The 23421-nt window shown below is 30.9% G+C and overlaps 1 protein-coding gene across 2 annotated transcripts in view; it reads left to right on the top strand.

Moving 5' to 3' along the window:
* Positions 1-23421, top strand: part of LOC144841588 (integrin alpha-6-like) — a 44564-nt gene that overhangs the window by 1759 nt on the left and 19384 nt on the right. The window lies entirely within an intron of this gene.

Here is a 23421-nt window from a genome sequence, read left to right as displayed (position 1 = left end):
TTAAAATACTGTACATTGTGCCCAACTGTACGTTTTTCATTTTTTTATATCACTAACTCTCAAATAGCACTGTAGTAGTCATTACACTGATAATGGTTCATATGCACATGCCCATTGGAAATAAATTTACTTTTTATTTGTCGACTTAATGGGTTATCCTTGTATTCTTTTTGTACATTGTATATTTTAACTTTTGTGTATGAATATCGAATAAAATCAATCAATCAATCAAACTTCTTGGAATAACTGTTAATTTAGTTTACAACAACAACAGTATAGGTTAATTCAAGATTGTGAGTACTGTTGAACATGCAGGGGGTTCTAATTTGTTGCATAGTGTTTTGATAAACATTGCACAGTTTATGTAAATATTTGCTTATTCATCAATGAATAGTAAAAAAGACTATATTTTGTAGAGAATTTCAGTAGGGTCCAAAGTTCGACTAATTTATATTCAGCTGCTGGTGAATAGTCTTCTGCCCTACTTTGTTATTTAATTGAAATTTATATTATTACCAACTGCATAGTAGTTCAATGTTTACAGTACAGTAAGATTTAATTCTACTTCTAGCCCAATTTCCAATGTCTCTAGGAAACCATTCTGTGGGCTACTAATACTACTACTGTACTAATCAACTATCTTGCTTTGTCCAAGCATGGAGAACGTTTTTTTTTTGCTTTTGTGGCTTAGACCACCACTTTTATTCATTCATTCAACATGAAATTAATAATACTGTATAAAGTAATAAGTAATCAGTAATAATATATAGTAATATTTGTTGTAAATGTACAATCTTCATGGAGAAAGTTAACTTATTATTTCTCCATGGTCTAAGCTAACTTTAATTGCCAACAATAGATACTGTGACATGGTAGGCCTAATCTTTACAATCCAAATAAGACCAAATTCTTCACACATAAATGTTTACTCTTTTGATTCAGGATGTGGATAAAAGATAAGATACAGTTGTGTTGAGTAATAATTTCAAGAATTTTCCAAAACAAATATTTATTACACAATTTCTTTCTGGTCTCCCAAGAGTTCCAAAAGAAATAGTTTTTCTCAATTTTTGAATGCCCTGCAAAAAGTAAAACATTCTCTAAATATTTTAGAAAAACTTTTAGGTTTTTAGGCAGGTCCAATATGAGAAAGTGTAATATCAAAATGAGTTTAGAAATGTCTCCAAGTATGACAGGAAACATATCAAAATAGTTTTTTTATTTCCATGTTTTTCTGTACTTTTAACATCAAGCTACATTTCTTGTTCCTGCAATGTATCCATAAGTCGTAAATTTCAACTCTAGCCCACTTCAGACATTGAGGAATTTTGCACTTGTGACTTTTTCACATACTTTGGGGAATACCCATATTGTTTACTAAATATGAACTTTGACCTCAGCTGTTGGTGCGTATTTTAATCCCACTTTACTTACTACATTGGTAGTGGATAAAAACAATACTAATACTTCAATTCATTAGATGCAAACTTTAGAATCTGGAGTAGAATTTATTCATCTGAAAAAATAATGGGAAAATACTTGGATTTGTCCTTTTGTTGTGATTTGGTTAATTTAGTTGCTTTAAACTAGATTGTTCTTCCTATCATCAATAAAAAGCAACATATTGTATTTTGGGTAAAAGTTTCATAAAATGAATATGAACTAATACATCTCACACAGTTTCATAGGAGAACGTGTTGATAGTTTGTTGTTTAATTTCCACTTGTTACCTGTCTTGTTAGGGTCCATAGGGAATGAAATGATGGCCTAACAAAGGTTAGGAACCATACTTAAGGTGTGTGATTGACAGACCATTGAGACATTACAGTATTATGACCTCTCAGTCTGAAATTCTAGACATCACTGCTTGGGTAACATTTGAGGTGTTAAAAGTACAGTAAACATGACTTCACATAAAACTGTGGTTTCAGTTTTGTGTTTTATAAAAGTTGATTCTCCCAAAAATGGTGCCTCTACTAAACATAAAGTCAAGTCTAAAAGAAGAAAAAACCTGTAATGAACCACTTTAAATTTTAACACTCAAATGAGGCCAGTTTTACAGTGAGCTTTGTTTTTTGGAGATTTTTTTTTTTGGAACTGAACATAAAATGTCCCAAATAGATTTAATTTGAGCTGGTTTCAGCAGAAGCCATGGTGTGAAGTAAACAATATTATACCCAGTCAACCAATATTATCCTTCATAACATCCACATGGGGTCCGACGATGCATTCCAATGATAACGAAAATCTGAATTCAAGCAGGTTTTTAGAGTCATTTTCGTTTTTATAATGGAGACGTGGTATGCTGGATTGTTTTTCAGGGCGTGAAAACGATTATGGTTCCAGAATGTATTGTAGTGAGTTGAATTCTGTATTGACTAGATGGATGAATGATATTAACATTGTAAAGCAAAACAAACTTTTAACTGCGGTATTAACTTTAATCAAAAACATTAGTCCTAACTAAAAAAGCAGTTTTTAATATTAACAGAATCTGAGATACTTATTTTACTATAAAAATATAGATTAAAGTCTAAAACTTGAGATGTAATGATGCAAATTTCTTGGATTGGATGGGCGTTCAAAGTGTTACTTTTGATTTCTTCCCTCGGAAGGGAAAGGCCTGTGTAAGTTTATCCAGATAATCATACTTCATAGACTACCAACCAAAACTACTTGGTTTATTCAGTATGATTGTATGTCAATGTTTATTATCAAAGTATTTCTTAATTGGTCGAAGTCAATCTATTTGATTACCAACTTACAAATTACAGTACAATTGTGGTAATGGTAATAATCAACATTGATTGAATAAATCACTGTTTATTTAAAGCTTTAATTTCATTTCATTCATCTACAATACTATTGTGTCTATTTCAAGGTCATTAACCTAATTCGTTTAATTGTCGTCAATAAATTCTTTCAATAAAAGCAATATTTGGTAGGATGGTATAGTACAATAATTTCATTAGATAAAAAGGTGAAAAAGTGCCATTAAAGTTCACTCAATTTCAGTGTAATGTATGTTTGCCGCACAAAATTTATGGAAAAATTCAATTAACACCAAAGATGAGATTGAAATACTGTATCATCAATATACAATCTTTCTTAAGATTTATTTACTGTAACAATATTCCTATACTGTAATTAAAACTGTTTCCATTTTTTATTTGATTATAATAACTACAAATTTTGAAATCAAACAGACATTTTACTTCATTTGGATTCAAGTGGATATCTCTAGTCTCATGGTATTGTTTAAAATGTTCTGATTAGATTAGAAGGAAGTGATTGGAAGTTGACAGTTTTGGTATTGTAATGCAAGATCTGCCAACAAAAACAATGAATCCATGTTGTGTAAACATGGGAAAAGGTTATGGTTTTATGCAAAAGTGAGTGCAAAAGTAGGACATTCTTCTAATGTGTAAAACTAATCTAGTTAGTAGTAATGTGTACAGTATAATTAATTAACATATGTGAAGAAGTACTATTATTAAACTTGGAGTATTACTAATCAAATGTCACGGCAGTACGTCTATTGAACATGATCCCTTATTGCACAAAATCGTGTCTCATACCAAGATCCTGGTAACCGATCCTATAAGTTAAACCTACTGTGTGGAATTCAGTCTGTAAATTAATCACTGTACAGTGTATTATTGCAGTCATGATCCATGCCCAAAATAGGCCTTTCATTTCTTACCTTGATTGGGCTTGGTAGAATGTGTTTTTTAAATGTGGTAAAGAACATTCAAAGGGTTAAAGGTCAAAGGTGAAAGAATTAGATATCTAAAATTTTCTTTCAACAAAAGTTATATTTAAAAAAAAAATATTTACAATAGTTTCAGATAGAAACATTCCTGTAAGATTATTGCAAAACATAAACATGATATATTTTCTTAACTTTCTGATCACTTTCATAGTTACTTTCATAGTGCATTATTGAAGGCCATGAAGTACAGTTACAGTTATTACCTAATGTTATACTGAAGCCATTGTCTTGCTTTTCTTTCAAACTTAAAAAGTATAATATCCAAATATTAATTATGCATCTTGTTTCTATTGTAAACTTCAATATGTTTAACAGAAAATGATTGTTTACCTATGTTTATGATATTTGTGAGGGTTTTTTTCTTTTCTTTTTTATCTGTCTGTTTAAATATCATTTTTGTTTCTTTCTGATTTCATTATGCTTTAAATAACATGTTTAGTTTCACCAGTTGTCTACATCTATCAGATCTAACTGCAGACATGACCTTGCAAGTTTGGGTCAGTTTATTTGCTGAGATTAGCAAGAATAATTTTGACTTCTGCTAAATGAATTTATATTATTTGTGGACTTTAGATCACAAATACCATAATCCTAGGGTACAGAATTTCATTGAGATAATTTGTGTGGAATGTACAATATTGTAACTAGTAATGTATAAATTAGATTATTTTTAGTGTCTGCCATGGCAATAATATTTATTACATGAGGCCTATAGAAACTTCATGCAAGTTTTTTACTTTATGCTTACAGTATAGCACTTAAAATTTAATAATAATTCAAACTGTCCCATTTTGCATATACGAAGAAAGCTTACTTTACTGGAGATAAACAACATATTTTATTTATGTTAAAGGAAAGTCTTTAAACAGTGATTGGGTTCGCTTTTGACAATCCTGGCTTTTTGTTTAAAATTATATATTTTTATGTATTCTGTTGTAATTGTAATGAGCCAATATTGAATTTAAATCAAATCAAATCAAACATTGGCGTCTACAGTACCATAAAAAAAATAAAAATGAATTGTTGGCTTGCTCGTTTTGAATTGTACCTGCACTGTATTTCATATACTGTATTTTATATTTTATTCTCTTCTGAGTACTTCTCTTTTAAATAAAGGGTGTAGAAAATTGCAATTTACCAATAATGTGATTAGAACATTTATTTTACTTTCTTGGTGTTTTTTAGCAAATTGTTTTGGACAAATGCGTAAAATAATAATTGTAATCTTCATTTAAACAGAAGTGGATACTAAGTGTTTAAATTAATAATTTACAAATTCATTAGCGTTATTAGTATACCATATTTTGGTTGATGAATTTAGCAGACTTGCGCCCCAGATTGGGAACTTTACTCTACTAATACTAATAGCTTTCATTTTTGGAATACAGAATTTAAAACCACATACAGTAACATACAATATTGGTTTAATTTGCTGTACAAATAGAGATCAGTCCAGCATGTATTATACTGTACCTCCGTGAATTCACTAACTACAATACAGTGCAACAATGCTCTATTGATGTTAGTGTTGATTGACTGATTCAGATTTTTGCTATGTAGATCAAATTATTTGTTAATGGTTTGTGGTTTAATTTGGGAAATAATTTTCTAATTCAGAAATTAGATTTGAATTAACATCTGTAAAATTCACTATTGATGATAGATGATTATATTCTCTTTTATTGTATTTTATACGGTATTGTGTGATTTTAAAGCTTAGTCTACACTATCAAACTGTTTTGACAAAAAAGTGTGATGTCCCAAATATGGTAGTGATATTCCCAAATATATGGTAGTGATATGACATCATCATGTCTATATATGCCATGGGCACATTGATAGTGTAGACGGAGCTTAAGTTCGAACATTGAACTTTTTCCCACCTTTCATAACATCTGCCTAGATCGACATCAAAGCAGTATGTATTAATTTAACATTTTCAACACTGATTAAATTTATTCAAATATATTCATGTATTCCTATGTGTGTTTACTTTGTGAATAACAAAAGGACTGATGGATAAATACTATGCCATTAGTGTTTATTAAATTACCATAATTTGATTATCAATTACTGAAATTAATACATTACTAACTGTATTTTGAAAATGTACAATTTACATTAATTACAGGGTACTGACAGACACTGAAAATGTCTTTCTTGATTAAGTAAAGTGTACAAAATAAACATTAGTACAGTACAATTAGTTGCCAGCAGTCAATTATAAGATTTATGCCCAATTTGGACATAAATCTTCTTTTTTTTTTTAAAGTATGTTAATTGTTTTAGTAGGAATTTGATAATTTACAGTACTGTAGTGTATTTGTTTATTTATCTGAATTATTTCAAAGTTATTTCCATGATTATAAATCATATCAATCAAAATGTACTACTGTTTCAGTGGCCAGACAACCAGTGTCATGAATTTCATACAACAATGCATATTTAGTGCTAAAAATGTATGTATCCAAATAATCTTGCCACATTTAATCCAGTATCAAAATATGATTTTAACACAATTTATTTTATAGAGCACTGCATTTGCTAGTTGTTAGCAGGTTATTTTAACACCTTTTCAATGCATGCCTTATCACCCACTGTTTGCCGCTTGTACATGTGACCATTCAATTCTGATGTTTTTCATAGTACTGTGTATAGAAGTACCAGACTCGTTTCTGCAGAATTATTTTGGTTTCGAGTATGATTATTTTCTTTTCTGATTTGCTTTTCACACCTACAATCAAACCGACAATCATAACAATTTGATTGTTTGCGATTACATGGTGGCGAGAACAATATCTCGCCATTCGACAAATTTAACAGTTACTTCAGCTTGAACAGTTCATTTGAAATGCTTCTCTTCAAATTTCTACCTGGAGTAGACTACTTGTCTAGTCGTTTGGGAATTGATTAATTGTAAACAAGAGAATTAATTGATATTTAACTCATTAAAATATAAGTTCACATAACTGGTATTTATATTATGAATTAATTATCTAGCAATAATTAAAAGCACGGTCAGGCTGGAGTCATTCTCTGTATTTGTTTATGGTATAAGTGGTGACTCCACCATAGATCTACTGGATTTAATAATTTATTAAATTAATGTACTGGTTATGCTTATGTGTATTTATATACCGAGAATGGAAACAATAGACTAGCAATTGCACCAGAATTCTGGTAAAGAGTAGTGGAGATCATAATATGGAGGTCTCTTTAATTTTCTTTAATTCTCTCTTCTCTCCTGTTTCAATTTCCAAACCCCTACACTCTAAATCCACCTCTATAATTGTTAATTTGGCCCTCAGGCAGAACAGTTTTCTTTACTGAAGAGGTTACCAGTATAATTTAAGAATAAATAACTAAATAAACATAAAGAAAAGTATATTATTAATTGAAATTGACAAAAAAAACAAAACATGATAATGAAAATTAAAAAGTTACAGGAGAGCATGTTGTTGGTGTTGAATAAAACAGGAAAAATGACAATGCATTTAAAATCAACAATTACATAGAAGGTTTGTCATTGTGTTTCAAGAGTTGACTTTCTATTACCTAATGTGTACCTATGAATAAGTACACATTCTATTGATGATATCTAGTCACTCTGATTCTTTGTATAATTACTGCATACTATTACTAAACTCTTTTAGAAATCAACTGTGAATGGTGGAATATCTTGGAAGACTCCAATATGTAGGATAGAAGGAAATCTCCAGTTACAATTTTTAGTTTATTTTATTGAGGAAATAAAGGTCTGAAATTGACACCTTTAATAGGTAACCAGATATTAGGGAGTGGATCAGAAATTGTTATTTTTTAAAAAATAAAATTAAATCAAAATTGTTATTTTTGTTTATAATATATTACCGGTAAATCAAATTTAAATTGCTATAATGAATCTCAAAATATTTAATGTTGAATAGTATCAGTAAATTTCTTATCCTACAGTAATCCATATTTTTTGGAAACACGGCCAATAAATGAAACTGTTTCATCAGCAGCTTTTCTAGAACAAGTCAGAACTTTGTAGAGAAGATTCGTTAAAGATAATCTTCTACTTCTTAAATGTGCTAATTTCTGTAATTCATACCCACAGTAGCCGAAGGTGTGTATCGATTATCATGACTCACTCTATAGGTTTAATTAGCATTGTATTCCATTCCGTAATCATATCGATGAATCTCAAGTTTGCCGGCCTGATTTATTCACACTTCATCCATCCCTTAATATATTTTATGATCTGATTTTAATTGTTTTATGAACTGTATCATGCACTGTATGGTAATGTACAGTACAACACGTAAGAGAATTTTGAGCTCTGTCTACACTTTATTTTATTTTATTTTATTTCACATACATCCAACAGCGATATTGACAATTACAGGATGCCAAAGACTCGCATAAAAATATATAAGATTAAAATATATATAACAACTTACACATCAAAGTTAACGATCAGAAAATCAGAACAAAGTAGTTTGACAAAAAAAGTGTGATATGCGTATATATGGTAGTGATATGCGTATATATGGTAGTGATATGCGTATATATGGTAGTGATATGCCCAAATAAGGTGGACATCATGTCCATATATGGGCACATCGCATTTTTTAGTATACTGATTTCTTAATCATTGCTAATTTGCCAGTTTCTGTTTTCAGTTTCTGTTTGACAACGTTATGGTTTTGTTTGTTATATAATTATAATTTTTCTTTGAATAATATAATAAATAAAAAAGAGATATAAACTATAAACTGGTAAACTTTATTATAAACACTATTTTTGAGTGGTTAAGTTGTTCTATTTCCCTAACGGGAACTGATGCACTTTAGTTTAATCCTTTATTTTCTTAATGCCTTCCTTTATTATTTCCATAACTTCCTATTTTCCTATTTTTTAAAAATAAATATACTGTAGTCCAAATGTCAATGACTCCATTGTGGCCTTATAATACTTCATACAGTATTGCTATTGGATTGAAAAGACTTAAAATTAAGCCCATAATATATAATAACATTTTCCTATTTATAACCTATTACTTTATAAACTATTAGTACACACATACACAACTAGGGTGATGGAAACATGCAAGCATTTTTTATACTGAATTTATTTGTAGAATCCTAGGAATTGTTTATCGAAGTGTGATGTGTAATACCTCAGATTCTTGTGCCTGATTAATCATCTCTTTCACATCATAATATCTATACTAACATGTTCCTTTATTTAGTTAGATAAACCTATTAAGTTGCTTGTTACTTGTGGCAATATTCATTTTAACAGTCAATTGATTATCCACTTGTAATGGAAATAGCTAAAGATAATGCTAACATATTGCAATTTTTTACAATATATTTTGTGCCTTGCTTCTTACAGTACCTGGATAATGTATAGCTCTGTCTACACTATCAAACTAGTTAAACAAAAAATGTGCCCAAATATGGAGGTGATATACCCAAATATGGTAGTGATATGACATATCATGTCTATATATGGGCACATAACATTTTGTTTTCACATACAGTTTGATAGTGTAGACACAGAGCTTTAAAGGCGTATTCTGAATCAAACAGGATGGTACTAATGGTTTTATTATTTGTTATTGATAATGTGTTTTTAATTCAGAAGAGTCAGATTCGATGTCATTAAAGTGCTGATTACTGAAATGAATCATTCATGTTGCCAATTTATTTCTCATCTGATATACAGCTGTAACTCTCAAAGAACATTTACCTAGAGTTCATAGCATTTTGTGTTTATTGAGAAGACAGAACAGATGCAATCTTCCAGGTTTTACAGTACTACTACTGTATGTCGATTCACTGGCCCGTGTGCACTTTAAAGAACCCAGTACATCTTTCGGAAGAGTAGGGGTTACCCCGGTGAACTGGTCCATGAAGCCCCTGTCGTTGTGGACAGACGAACAGCCCCCTTAGTGGAGATGAAAACTGTGTAGTTTGTCATCCACACCTATGTGCAATTCAGCCCAGTAGGCTGCAAGTCGTAGGTTATTTACATTTGTACATGTTAGTCCATTTTCAATTCAAGCTGCAGTTGAGTCGTACACTAAAAAAAATGAGTATTACTTCAGTACATATACCAAGACTCCAGTAGTAAATCTCTTTACTTATTTGGATTTGTAATGGAAACAAAGGATCTGAACTGAAGTTATAATACTTTCCAGTGAAATCCTTGTAGACTAGTTCTTGAACTGTTTGGATAAACTTCTTAAATCCTTAAGAACTTCACCTGTGTCGAAAAATAGTTAGCATGCCAATTACATGCATCAAACTTTTAACCACAATAACAGATCATAAATAAAAGAATTTGGAATTTATTAAATAAATTAAACATTTTTAAATGTTTTAAAACTTCCTCTTCCAGAACCACACCCGATTTCTCAAAGCAAATGATGTTAAAAATGTGTAATTCTTTATAATTTAACATTGTCCTATTTTAGGCATACTATATTTTTACTATTATTACCCATAACATATGGTGTAACATGATTTTCAAAACATGATATAGTGGCCTAAGGATTCAGGTCAATGAGTGTAGCATTTCAGCAACACCACCTAGCCCGCAACATGTAGGCATTGAAATGCTTCCAACTCTCCAACAGAGATGGCTTTGAGTCACAGGCAGTTGTTTTATATGTTCTTGATGCTCTTCAAATTCTTCAGTACCATATTTACTAACTGCAAAGTTTTCAATTGAGTCATAAGAAGTTTGTGTTGCATGCAATGTATTACAATCATTATTGTGGTATGCAGTTAAATCTCCCCCTCCCCAACCCCCTTCCTTTCATTGTAACTCGACAGTTAGTAAATCTAACCAGGCAATAGTGAACCATACCATGATTCCATTTTATAATATCACTTCTATTTTACATACAGTACTTATACTACATTACACTACAAAACTTTAAATCTTTATGAATTACAATTATTATTATACATTATTTCATTGGTACAACCAACAACAAAATAATTTGTTATTGTTCTATTTTATATTAAACCATTTATTACTTTATAATATTTACCATATAAAACTGAGCAATTTTTAATACTGTGATTCAAATTATTCAGGTTTACTAAATTAATTTTTAATATTTTAAAATTATTTTTTAATTAAAACATGTTTCAGATACTAAAAATAAAAAATAAAAAAAATTAGTGTAATTAATTTGCAGAAGAAATAAGTTTCAGATACTAAGAATACACAAGTGTAATTAAATCTCAGAAGAAATAAGTATGTTAACCTGCCAACAGCAATTTACCTGTATGACGATAATTGGCACATCTAATTATGTTATCATTTATAGATAGTATGTTGGTTGTTTAAGAGATTCAATTAGGCTAGAACAACTTAAATAAACAAATTAAAATTGTGACAAAAGGTGAACAGCCAGCAAGATATTTAGTTAGAGATAATAGAGAATGATTCATTTTATTAGAGATGTTTTGTCATACTGATTTTGATTTAAGTTGTGATGAACTAAATACTGTACATGTGTTAGTACACAGTATTAGTAAGCCACCAGTATTTTTTGTACCAAAAAGTTTTTCTAAACAATCTTTTAACCTCAACACAGGTTTTGACATTTAATTTTCATAAGCATTTGCTACTTAATAAAGCATATTCTATCAAAGAAGTTAAACTTTTATTTTCAAAGAGCGGTTTAATGTAAAATTCTTATCATGTCTTTGTCCTTATTTGGTAGAGGAAAATGACATGGTTCTTGATTCTTACATCATTCAAATGTCTTTGTCCAAGATGAATCTAGGCTCTTTGATCTCATGATTATCTGAAATTGTCTTTTGAGCCATTAAATCTTGTTGTGATCTTGTTAAGAAGGGACACGTTTCTCGTGGCTAAATCAATCACTTAGGGTATGATATACAGCGTGGCTTTATAGTTTAATGTGTTCTCCCTAAAGAGCATTTTAGATTTTGTCACCAGTGCTTTAAATAATTAATTTGAATCTGCTTAATTGACAGGCTAGGATTTTGCCATTTATCAGTATTTTTCATTGAAAGTACTGTACTATGTTAAGACTTCTTGGAGGCATAAAATGTTGGTATAGTATACTGTAAAGTACATTAAATTTAAATTACTGTTTACCAGTTTTTTTATATAGCAAACTGAATAAAATGGACAGAAACAGAGCATTGAATTGATTGTTCACTTCCATGACTGTTAAATGACATTTGCTATACCACAGAGACATCACCATCTTTCTCTTTGAGCTAAGGGATATAAATTGCTATTATTAATACTATGAAGTGTGAAAAATGACACTGTTAATTTGTGGACCGTATAATGATCTTTAAAGTGATTTAATATGTAAAACTGTTATAACTAGAGGAGAATTACCCTATTATATGGATTTAACTATTTAAATCCTGACTTGCCAGTTCATATTCTAGTATAATGGCTATGGTGGTTGTAGGCATTTAATTATACATTGTCTATCATTCTGTATAGGTTCTCTAATATCAGTGCCCGCAATACTTTAAACTATAGTTAGCTTCTCCAAACCAGATAGCAAACAAGTTGAGTAGCCAAGAGGAGGCTGCAAATCATAGTCAAACAATCGACACAGCTTAGAGGCTACTTCAATAATAGTCCAATTCTTCTCAGAACCTAAAGCTGGAGGTCCAGTGTACACATGTAGCTTGTGTGCACTTTAAACAAAACAGTGCATCTTTCGGAAAAGTTGGGGATCACCTTGGTGAGCTGGATCATCTCAGCCATTTCGCCATGGACAAATGTATGAGCGCCATTTAATGGCAGCTGTACTGCATGAATATTGTTGCGTATATTTTCCACCCCTGGGTGCAATTTAGCCCAGTTAGGCTGCGAAACATAGGTTTATTCGCACACATTTCAAAACCAGATTATTCAAATGACATTAATATGACTTTATGACTTTGAACTTTCAACAACTGAAATCCCTATGAACTCATCTTATCATCCCAGTCCCTACCACCATAAAGAAAAAAGATAACTCATTTGTCATGTTTAACCACAAATTTCACATTTTACTGTCCCAGTTCATTTCTTATCAACTTTATTGTTTATATAATGCATCACAGCAAACTACCCCCAACATTAGTAATTATAGTACTGCACAGTACATGGTACACAATTGTACTTCAAAACTACTGTATAATCATATTGATTAATACCTGCTCTATTGTATGTATAACATTGGTATCTCAGACTGGTAGTCCATTGTGACCCTTGTTTGATATGGCATACGAAAATCAGCTTTTACGTTGAAATCTGGTATGGATTGTATAAAATGAATTTCACTTTAGTTTGGTACCAATGAAATATTTCCCTTATTAATCAATGCATGAATCTCTATACTAAACATCTAATCTCCTAAAAATTAAAATTATGTTTATCCAAAAAATTGCGAGAAATTGTATTTTAGCGAAAGAGCAAGAGATGAAACAAAATATAGGGAGACTCCCGCCATTGTCAGGAGCGTTGGAAAGTCTTTAGGAAACTGTTTTATGAAAACTGTTCATCAAACATTATAAATTCACTTATTCTTTAATTTTCATAATCTTTTCATCTTTATACTGTAGCCATCATGATGTTTTCATATGACTAGAGAACAAAGACCTTAAAATTGTGCAAGCACAATAAGAATAATAGGCTGCCTTGAAAAGAACAATACGACTTAAAGAAAACAAATAATGATTGTTTGTACTAGAATAAAGACTTTCTGATACAATGAGTTGTAGATGTAAACATGAACAATTTAGTACTTTATAGTAGCAGCAGTAAGAACCTGTAACCAAGATTATGACAAGTTCTTTGTTTCATACTGCCTTGTACAAACAAATTATAAATATTTATGTTGAAAGCAAAACTCTGGGAAAATAAGTCCAATCAGGAAGTTCTTCCCTGGTGCAATCTTTACTTTCAGTTAAAATTGTATATCCCTCATTCAGGCATTATAACAAATAAAACTAATTTTTTAACAAGCAGCCAGGAAACTCTCAAACTCATTTTGTATCAAAAAAACAAATACAGTCAACTCTCTCCCAAAATACTGGACACCTTTGGGCTAACATGTCTGGTTTTCTGGAAAGTCTGGTATTGGGAATGTGTTAATAATAATAGTAAAATGAGTTTGGAATCTTTGGACTTCAAGAAAGTCTTGTTTTACAGTAGGAGAGTTTCCAGCTTTCAGAGAATCTGGTATTGGGAAAGTCAACTGTATATAATGTACAGTCTATAATTTATAAAGATAAACAGGATACTGCACCTTCTTCTGGTCAAAACTTCAAAATTGCATTATACAGTACTATAATAGTGCAACGGTGCTCTATGATTACACAGAAAAAAAATACTGTATATGGCGGAATTCTTTCTTCTTGCATTCTACCTATACAACCACAATGGTGGTTTTTATGCCACTCAAATTCTGAAAGATGCAATGTCAATTAAGAGATACAAAACAAAGTAAGACATGGACAACATTATGAAGATAACGTGTAAAGTGCAGTACATATATACCAATGTTCCAAATAGTTACAAATGTTATCGCTGTTGTCATAGTACGTTGGCCTTTGGACAATCCTGATTTACTAGTTGTTCAAACAAAGTATGTTTTGTCTACTGACAAACATTGTAGTGAGGAAAGAAGGTTAAACTGTATGTATACAAGCATATCCAGAAATTGGAAAATTGAAGTATACAAAGTAGATTGTAGATTGTCAATTATCATTGTCGATAGATAGGTACATTCTATACAATAATACTGCCCCAGAAAGTTGTTTTTCTACACTATATAATCACCATTGAAACATGTATGTATATTTTTTGTAGGTTATTTGCAGCAATCAAAATCCAGCTTGTCTTTATTGACTCAATTGATTAGTAAATGTTTGCAAATGTACTATAGTTTATGCGTTTATATTTACATTGAATCAACAGTAAAGAAATTCACATTTATCAGCTTTGCTTTTGTGTGTTATCACTGTCCTGAAATCTACTTGAGACAGATCATATCTAGAATTAACCTTTTTAGGTGATCATTTAGAATAAAATGATCACCTATTGTTATTGTATAAAATCTTTATTAGGTGATCATTTAGAATAAAATGATCACCTATTGTTATTGTATGAAATCTTTATTTTTTTTTTTTTTTTTTTTATTCTTTCTGTACACTTTTTGTGTAACAAATATCTCAAAAAGTTGAATGGCAATGATCACAAAAATTACACAATGTCTTTCAAATACTTTAACTTAGACATAATAAGCTTTTCAGCGTGATCACTCATCCGTGACGTCATTTATACGCCATTTTGTGAAATCACAATATCAATCATATCTTTACTATTCATTATCACATATTAATGAAATTCACTACAAGTAAACTTCAGGTCAAGGTAAAAATATTAGAAAATAAAAACTTGCGCGTTTCAAGGTCATGCGCGTGAAATCGCGCGTTAAAAATTTAAAAAGCTCAAAATTAAGTTTTGATCAATTTAGAGCATGAATCAGGCCATTTGCGTGTTTCAAAAAATTACTGCGCAAAAAAAATATTTTGCGCGCGCAATACTTAAAAAGCGTAAAAAATGCGAATTTTTTTTACAAATCTCATTCTACTCACCATCTTTAGTACATTCACCAAATTTGAGTGAGTTCCGACTTAAAATAACGCTATACCAGCAGGATAAAAATGACAAAATGCGCACATTAATTGCATCAAAGTGCTGAAAATGGTGAAAAATAATGCATTTTTAAAATGAAAATAATTCTTTAGAATGCAAGATGACCCCCAATTTTTTTAACTTATTCTGGAAGCCATTAAGTTGTAGATATGAATTCATGTACACATTTTACGTACACAATGTTTTGACGTCATCAAATGGCCACTTGAATTTAAAAATTAGGATTTTTTATCTTTTTGTGTAGAATATCACATTCAACAGAGCGCATCTTGTTTATGTGTGCTCGAATTTCGCACAAATTTCAGTATGTGCTTGCTTAATTAATTATCTTTATCATGAGTTGACACTATTTTCTTTTTGATGACGTCATCATGCGTAAAAACTTGAATAACGTAGGCCGTGTAATTTCACCTTCGCAGTAAATTTGAATATCTTACAGCTCTTCAGAATTGAAGGTTACCTTGATGATTATAATTTGTTATGAAAGCTGATGAAATGTAGATATGAATTCATATAAAAATCAAGCCTATCGGATGTTGTGACGTTAACATATGGCCAGTTGAAGTGAAAAAGTAGTTTTTTCATATTTTTCGTCAAAGTAATACACATTTCAAAGAGCGCGCACAGCGCTTCTACGTGCCAAATTTTTTTCCAAATCCTATATTTTTTTGCTCAATTAATTATCTTTCGAAATTGTCATCTTAAAGTTTTGTTTGATAACGCCATCATTCGAAAAAATTAGAACATGATGTGTGTCCCGTAATTTCACCTATGCTACACTGTATATAGATATACAGTATATACTGTACATATTGTATATGGCATATAGGCACAACTCAGCACTATAAGCGTATAATAGGATGGCATACATCAACATTTTCCGATCGTATGTTAACGTACGTGCATGTTTAAAAAAAATTTATTTCAGTAAAATTATAAAAATGATCACCTATAATTCGTCAAAGTGACGAATTAAATTCTAGTTATTATTTTTTTTTTTATTATTTTTTTTCTTTTTATTGTTTCTGTACACTATTTTGTGTAACAATTATCTCAAAAAGTTTAATGTCAATGATTACAAAAATTTCAGAATATCTTTCAAATAATACAACTTAATCCTAATAAGCTTTCCAGCGTGATCACTCATCCGTGACGACATTTATACGCCATTTTGCGAAATCACATTATCAATCATATCTCCATAATTCATTATCACATATTAATGAAATTCACTACACGTAAACTTCAGATCAAGGGTAAAAATATTAGCAAATAAAAACGCACGCGCACGTAGGTTCATGCGCGTGATATCGCGCGTTAAAAATTTAAAACGCTCAAAATTAAGTTTTGATCAATTTAGAGCATGAATTAGGCCATTTGCGTGTTTCAAAAAATTACTGCGCAAAAATGCGTTTTTGCGCGCGCGATACTTAAAAAGCGTAAAAAATATGAATTTTTTTTACAAATCTCATTCTACTCACCATCCTTAGTACATTCACCAAATTTGAGTCAGTTCCGACTTAAAATAACGCTATACGAGCACGTTAAAAATGACAAAATGCGCACATTTATTTTACAAAAGTTCTGAAAATGGTGAAAAATAGGTCTTTTTTAAAATGAAAATAATTCTTCAGAATGCAAGATGACCCCCGATTTTTTTAACTTATTCTGGAAGCCATTGAGTTGTAGATATGAATTCATGTACACATTTTACGTACAAAATGTTTTGACGTCATCAAATGGCCACTTGAATTTAAAAATTAGGATTTGTTATCTTTTTGTGTAGATTATCACATTCAACAGAGCGCATCTTGGTTATGTGTGCTCGAATTTCGCACAACTTTCAGTATGTGCTTGCTTAATTAATTATCTTTATCATGAGTTGACACTATCTTCATTTTAATGACGTCATCACGCGTAAAAACTTGAATAACGTAGGCCGTGTAATTTCACCTTCGCAGTAAATTTGAATATCTTACAGCTCTTCAAAATTGAAGGTTACCTTGATGATTATAATTTATTATGAAAGCTGATGAAATGTAGATATTAATTCATATAAAAATTAAGCCTATCGGATGTTGTGACGTTAACTTATGGCCAGTTGAAGTGAAAAAGTAGTTTTTTCATATTTTTCGTCAAAGTTATACACAATTCAAAGAGCGCGCACAGCGCTTCTACGTGCCAAATTTTTTTCCAAATCTTATATTTTTTTGCTCAATTAATTATCTTTCGAAATTGTCATCTTAAAGTTTAGTTTGATAACGTCATCATGCCAAAAAATTAGAACATGTGTCCCGCAATTTCACCTATGCTACACTGTATATAGATATACAGTATATACTGTACATATTGTATATGGCATATAGGCACAACTCAGCACTATAAGCATATAATAGGATGGCATACATCAACATTTTCCGATCGTATGTTAACGTACGTGCATGTTTAAAAAAAAATTAATTTCAGTAAAATGATAAAAATGATCACCTATAATTCGTCAAAGTGACGAATTAAATTCTAGTTTCTAGTTGTTATTTAACTTGTTCTTACTTAGCTATTAGTCTTTGTTGTACAAAATGGTCACCTCTACAGTATTTGTCCAAGAAGTCTCATGATCTTTAACAAAAACCCTGCATATATGCTTTTGTATGTTTCACTTCCCTCTAACATATTCAAGTTTGTTATTGGAATTAAAGGCCAAAGCTGTATTTAAGTTTTTGTACGTGATTCATTTGAATTTAAGCATACAAATATATTGGCAACATTTCTGAAAGCAAACTCCTCCAGATTATTTAAGGATAAAGATTACCATAGAATGAATGTTTCTTTAGAATGGAAACATTGGAGGTTAATTTTAGAAGAATACCTACCTACATTACAGCATTGAGGCTTTATGACGATGTATTTCAGAAGAGGATACTAATTCTGAGCTGTTATTTGGTAATGCTTATCTTAGAAGACTGTTAGTTCAACAAAAGAAGATATCAATTCAGAGCTTTGGTTTCCATCTTAGAAGACAGTATGGAAGATGATACCAATCTTAGAAGACATTATTGAAGAAAATACCAATTCAGAGCTTTGGTAATGTTTATCTTAGAAGACAATTATTTCAGCAAAAGAAGAAGATACCAATTCAGAGCTTTGATGTTTATCTTAGAAGACAATTATTTCAGCAGAAGAAGAAGAAGAAGATACCAATTCAGAGCTTTGGTGATGTTTATCTTAGAAGACAATTATTTCAGCAAAAGAAGAAGATACCAATTCAGAGCTTTGATGTTTATCTTAGAAGACAATTATTTCAGCAGAAGAAGAAGAAGATACCAATTCAGAGCTTTGGTGATGTTTATCTTAGAAGACTGTTAGTTCAGTAAAAGAAGAAGATACCAATTCAGTGCTTTGGTATCCATCTTAGAAGACAGTATTGAAGAAGATACCAATTCAGTGCTTTAGAATCCATCTTCAGAAGACAGTATTGAAGAAGATATCAATTCAGCTTCAGCTATGGTACTGTACTTAAAAGACAGTTATTTCAGAAGATACCAACACTCTCGACAAATGTGTCATACTTAACATCTAATTTAATTTCAGAAACCAAGACATTAGAATAGTAAGAAGCTCTTCATCTAATCCAATCAAGTTTTTAAAAGCATTGCAACAAAAGAATTAACTTGGATCGTAGTTTGATTGTTATAATCATTCTGTGAGATTATAAAGATGGGATGTTTGATTTATGCAATGTTATATTCACTAAGCAACGTCCGTTCTGGCTCTCATTAATCATAATAAAAGGGTCAAAGACTTCAGATTTTAGCCAGAGAAGAATAAATTAATTTATTTCAATTTGTCACGGTCATTAGAGCATACAGTTAGTATCTTTTTCATCTTCATATCTTTATCTTGTGTTATACCAGTGGTTTTGTGATGTTTTTCTACATTTTTATCACCTTTCATGTACGTCATGACATAGTCCTAAAAATGCTATTTTCAAAAATATTTACTTACTGTTCAACACATTTACTGGCAACGTTAAATTACTATGCAATTGTATAGCCTAGCAGAAGCAGATGTAATTTGTGTTAATCAGTTGAAAATCAATAAGAAGATGAAAGGATGACCTGTTGTACTACATTGGTATGACATGAGTTACTTTAAATGTATTCGTTGCTAGTGTAAAGTAAATAGTAGTACTGTATACTTAAATCTTAAAAGCATTGAATCATAAGAATTGATTTGTCACTGTAACAACATTACAGTAATTTAAAGTGATATTCTGTAATAAATTGAATGTGCAAATGTTATATAAATTATTTACAGTAGTCCTAATTGAAATATAATGTAGCATACTGTATGTAGAAATTAGGATTTAAATGCGTGTGTACAATATTTAATTAGTTACCTAGTATAGGTTATCATTACTGAATTCACCCTCTAGGGACAGGCCAAAACCACATGATGTAGTATTAAGCCGGGTATTAATAGTTGAAGTTGCTCGAGGGTTAATCACCCTTAATGTAGTGTTATCACCGACAGTCTGAAACAACATTCAGTTGAGCCGAGATGAACAGATGTAGAATCCCCTAGGGATGTTCACCTGAGCTAGGCCTAGCCTACCTGATCTGGTCTTGATGAGGATGATCTGAAAGGGAATGATATCAAAGAAAGCTAATGCTATTAAAATACACATGGGTCTGTATCGGATGTTGGTTTTTATGATGAATTATAAATAATAGATGCTGTTTAATTATTTTTCATTAAGAATTTTTTTTTTTTCATCTAATTGATGCACATGGTTGGTATATGAATGAATCTTGTTAAACCAGTAAAGTCATCTGAATGTGAAGAGATCCTGATGGACTTGGTGTTCCAGTCCATTCCAGTACCTATTTGTACACCTGATAAATGTGAACTTTTTGTGAGTTCTAACTTTATATTCATGACAATTTATCTATTGAGAATGCAAAAATATCGGTAACATAGTACCAGGTCGAGTCTCTATTTCCGTAATAGTTTTGTAATCTTTTTTTTACAAAAAAATGTTTCCTGTACATATTTTTCTTGCCACCAATTTCAACTTTACAATACAGATTTGCAGGTGATGTTTTAATGTTCTTGTTAAATCATTTGAAAGAGTTCAACATTTTCACCTGTTTCAGAGATCTATATTACCAGTTGGTCTAACAATAGCAATTTGCATTCATCTAATAAGTAATTCTGTGATATTCTTGCTGGTTGATATTCATCTATTGTTGTAGTAGTAAAGGTAAAATGGCAAATAATTAGTTACTGTAACTTGATTCATACCTAAAGGCTTTCCCAAATTCCAATTTGACTAGTTTAGAGAGTCCACTAGCCCACAAGCTATTTTGCTGGCCCACTACCAAAGTATACTTAGTAAGCAAACTTATTTTTAAACACTGTTATATTACGACCTGTTAATTATTTTTCATTAGCTCATTGGAACAAAGAGGTTACAGTTAGCCCGGAGTGTTTTTTACTAGATATTCGCATACTGAGTGTTTGGCAAGCAAAGTGCATTGACCTGTGTATAAATTATTGTGTGCTCAATGAACAGTCATATATTTTTCTACCCAGGCTTCTTGTGCACAATTTGCCAATCTCAATTTAATATTCATCCAAACTTTATATTATTATCTTATTAAAAGTTGCACCACAAACACACCAACAAATTCTTCTAAATCAAATCATTCTTTATTTCATTATTTGGTGTCTATTTGATGTACAGTACACATTGAGAAGTTTCTTCCTTTTAAAAGTCTTGTCGCATTTCCAGATTCAGATTCGATTTATTATAAAGTCATTCATACATAGTACAATGATAATTGTTTTCTTGGCAGAAAAATACAAGCAAAACAATACACACATAATATTTACATTCGTGATTAACATGGAACTAACAACAACAACTCAGATCAAGCAATATAAAATACAACAGACCTAATGACCTATCTTTGAAACTCATTGTTCCAGTTATGACTAAACCATAGAAGATGCTATAATAATTTGTTTAGAACACAAACCAACTAATAGAGGGCGTTTGCTACAAAATATAACTTGGTAGAGTTGTCGGATATACTGTACCAGCAGACTAAAGTGTACAAATGAACGTTCTTTAGATACTGTGTTATAAGATTTGATATATTATAGGTATGAAATGAAAATATGTACTAGTTGAAAAAATGAAGAGATGACATCAATATTTATAGAATAGAACTTTATTATATGCAGAACTTTTGGTTTGGTCATTTAGGCAATTACAATTTAATTTTACAATTCCTTTGCCATTTTATGATGCAATAAAAATCTTGTTTTTTATTGCATTTTTATTGCAATTTTTAGAAAATTTAAACTAAATAATAAGGCTTATTATAAAAGAGATTAAGCTGTCTTTTGCCTTCTTTTCAATGCAATTCACACCTGTCAAAGGTTGTGCCATACTTAATATACAATGCTGACTTTGTGCTTTGATAGAAATCATTTTAAAGTGTTAAGATCAAGTGCTCATAGCTTCAATCTAACAATCTAAGCACCCTTCATCATTCCCCTTAGGCTATGTCAAATAAATGTCTCTTGTGACGCCTTAACAGTAGCTTTTACATTCTTGTATAAGAATATTTTATAACAAATGAAAGTATGCCATTCAGTGGCAGATTCTTGCATATTGTTATGGCTAGTACAAAGTTAACACCACTCTGGTGAAGTATATGGAAGGCAATCGCCGCCAAAAATACAAAAGTAAAACAAACAACGTACTTTCACAAACGAACAACGTACTTTTACAAACGAACGATCTAAACTAAAAGAAAGAACGTACTTTCACAAACGAACAGCCTACTTTCACAAACGAACAACCTACTTTTACAAACGAACAATCTACTTTCACAAACGAACGAACTAATGTAAAACAAACAACGTACTTTAAAAAACGAACAACCTACTTTTACGCGAACAACGTATTTTTTACAAACGGACAACGTACATTGATAAACGAACAACCTGCTTTACCAAACGATGTAGATTGCCGAATGAACTAAGGACTCGTCCATTTTTAAGTCGGGTATAAAAACACCACATGACCTGAGGAAAATAAAATGTTGTTAATAGTGAGCTCTCTATTTTGTGTCTAAGAATATAGAGTATACACTACATAACTACATACAGTGTAGCAAAGGTAAAATTATGGGACCCGCCTTTTATTTCAATTGTTATCATGATGACGTCATCAAAATTAACTCGAAGATAGAAATTTTGGAAGGAATTTATCTGAGCAACAACATATTAACGTGTAGAATTGAAGAATTTGGATGCGTAGAATATAGATGCGCGCTATTTTAAATGAACTATGACGCAAAAGATAAAAATACGACTTTTATAATTCAACTGGCCATAAAATGATGTCACATCAACATCCGATACGCAACATTTTTACATGAATTCGTATCTAGAATTCAACATCTTCCAGAAACCGTTTTCATGAGGGTCACTTTTCCTCCATTTGTCAGGATGAGTTTTGCTTACGCGCGCAAGATACAGGCTGCTCGCTTTGAGATCCCTCTAAGGCATATCCTCTTATCGGAACTTATGCAATTACCCGACTTAAAAAATGGACGAGTCCTTAGTTCATTCGGCAATCTACATCGTTTGGTAAAGCAGGTTGTTCGTTTATCAATGTACGTTGTCCGTTTGTAAAACATACGTTGTTCGCGTAAAAGTAGGTTGTTCGTTTTTTAAAGTACGTTGTTTGTTTTACATTAGTTCGTTCGTTTGTGAAAGTAGGTTGTTCGTTTGTGAAAGTACGTTCTTTGTTTTAATTTAGATCGTTCGTTTGTGAAAGTAGGTTGTTCGTTTGTGAAAGTACGTTGTTCGTTTGTAAAAGTACGTTGTTTGTTTTACTTTTGTATTTTTGGCGGCGATTGCCTTCCATAGAAGTA

The sequence above is a fragment of the Antedon bifida genome, chromosome 4, assembly GCF_963402885.1.
Source record: "Antedon bifida chromosome 4, ecAntBifi1.1, whole genome shotgun sequence".
In the NCBI taxonomy this organism is placed as follows: Eukaryota; Metazoa; Echinodermata; class Crinoidea; order Comatulida; family Antedonidae; genus Antedon; species Antedon bifida.
This window is presented reverse-complemented; position numbering and strand designations above follow the sequence as displayed.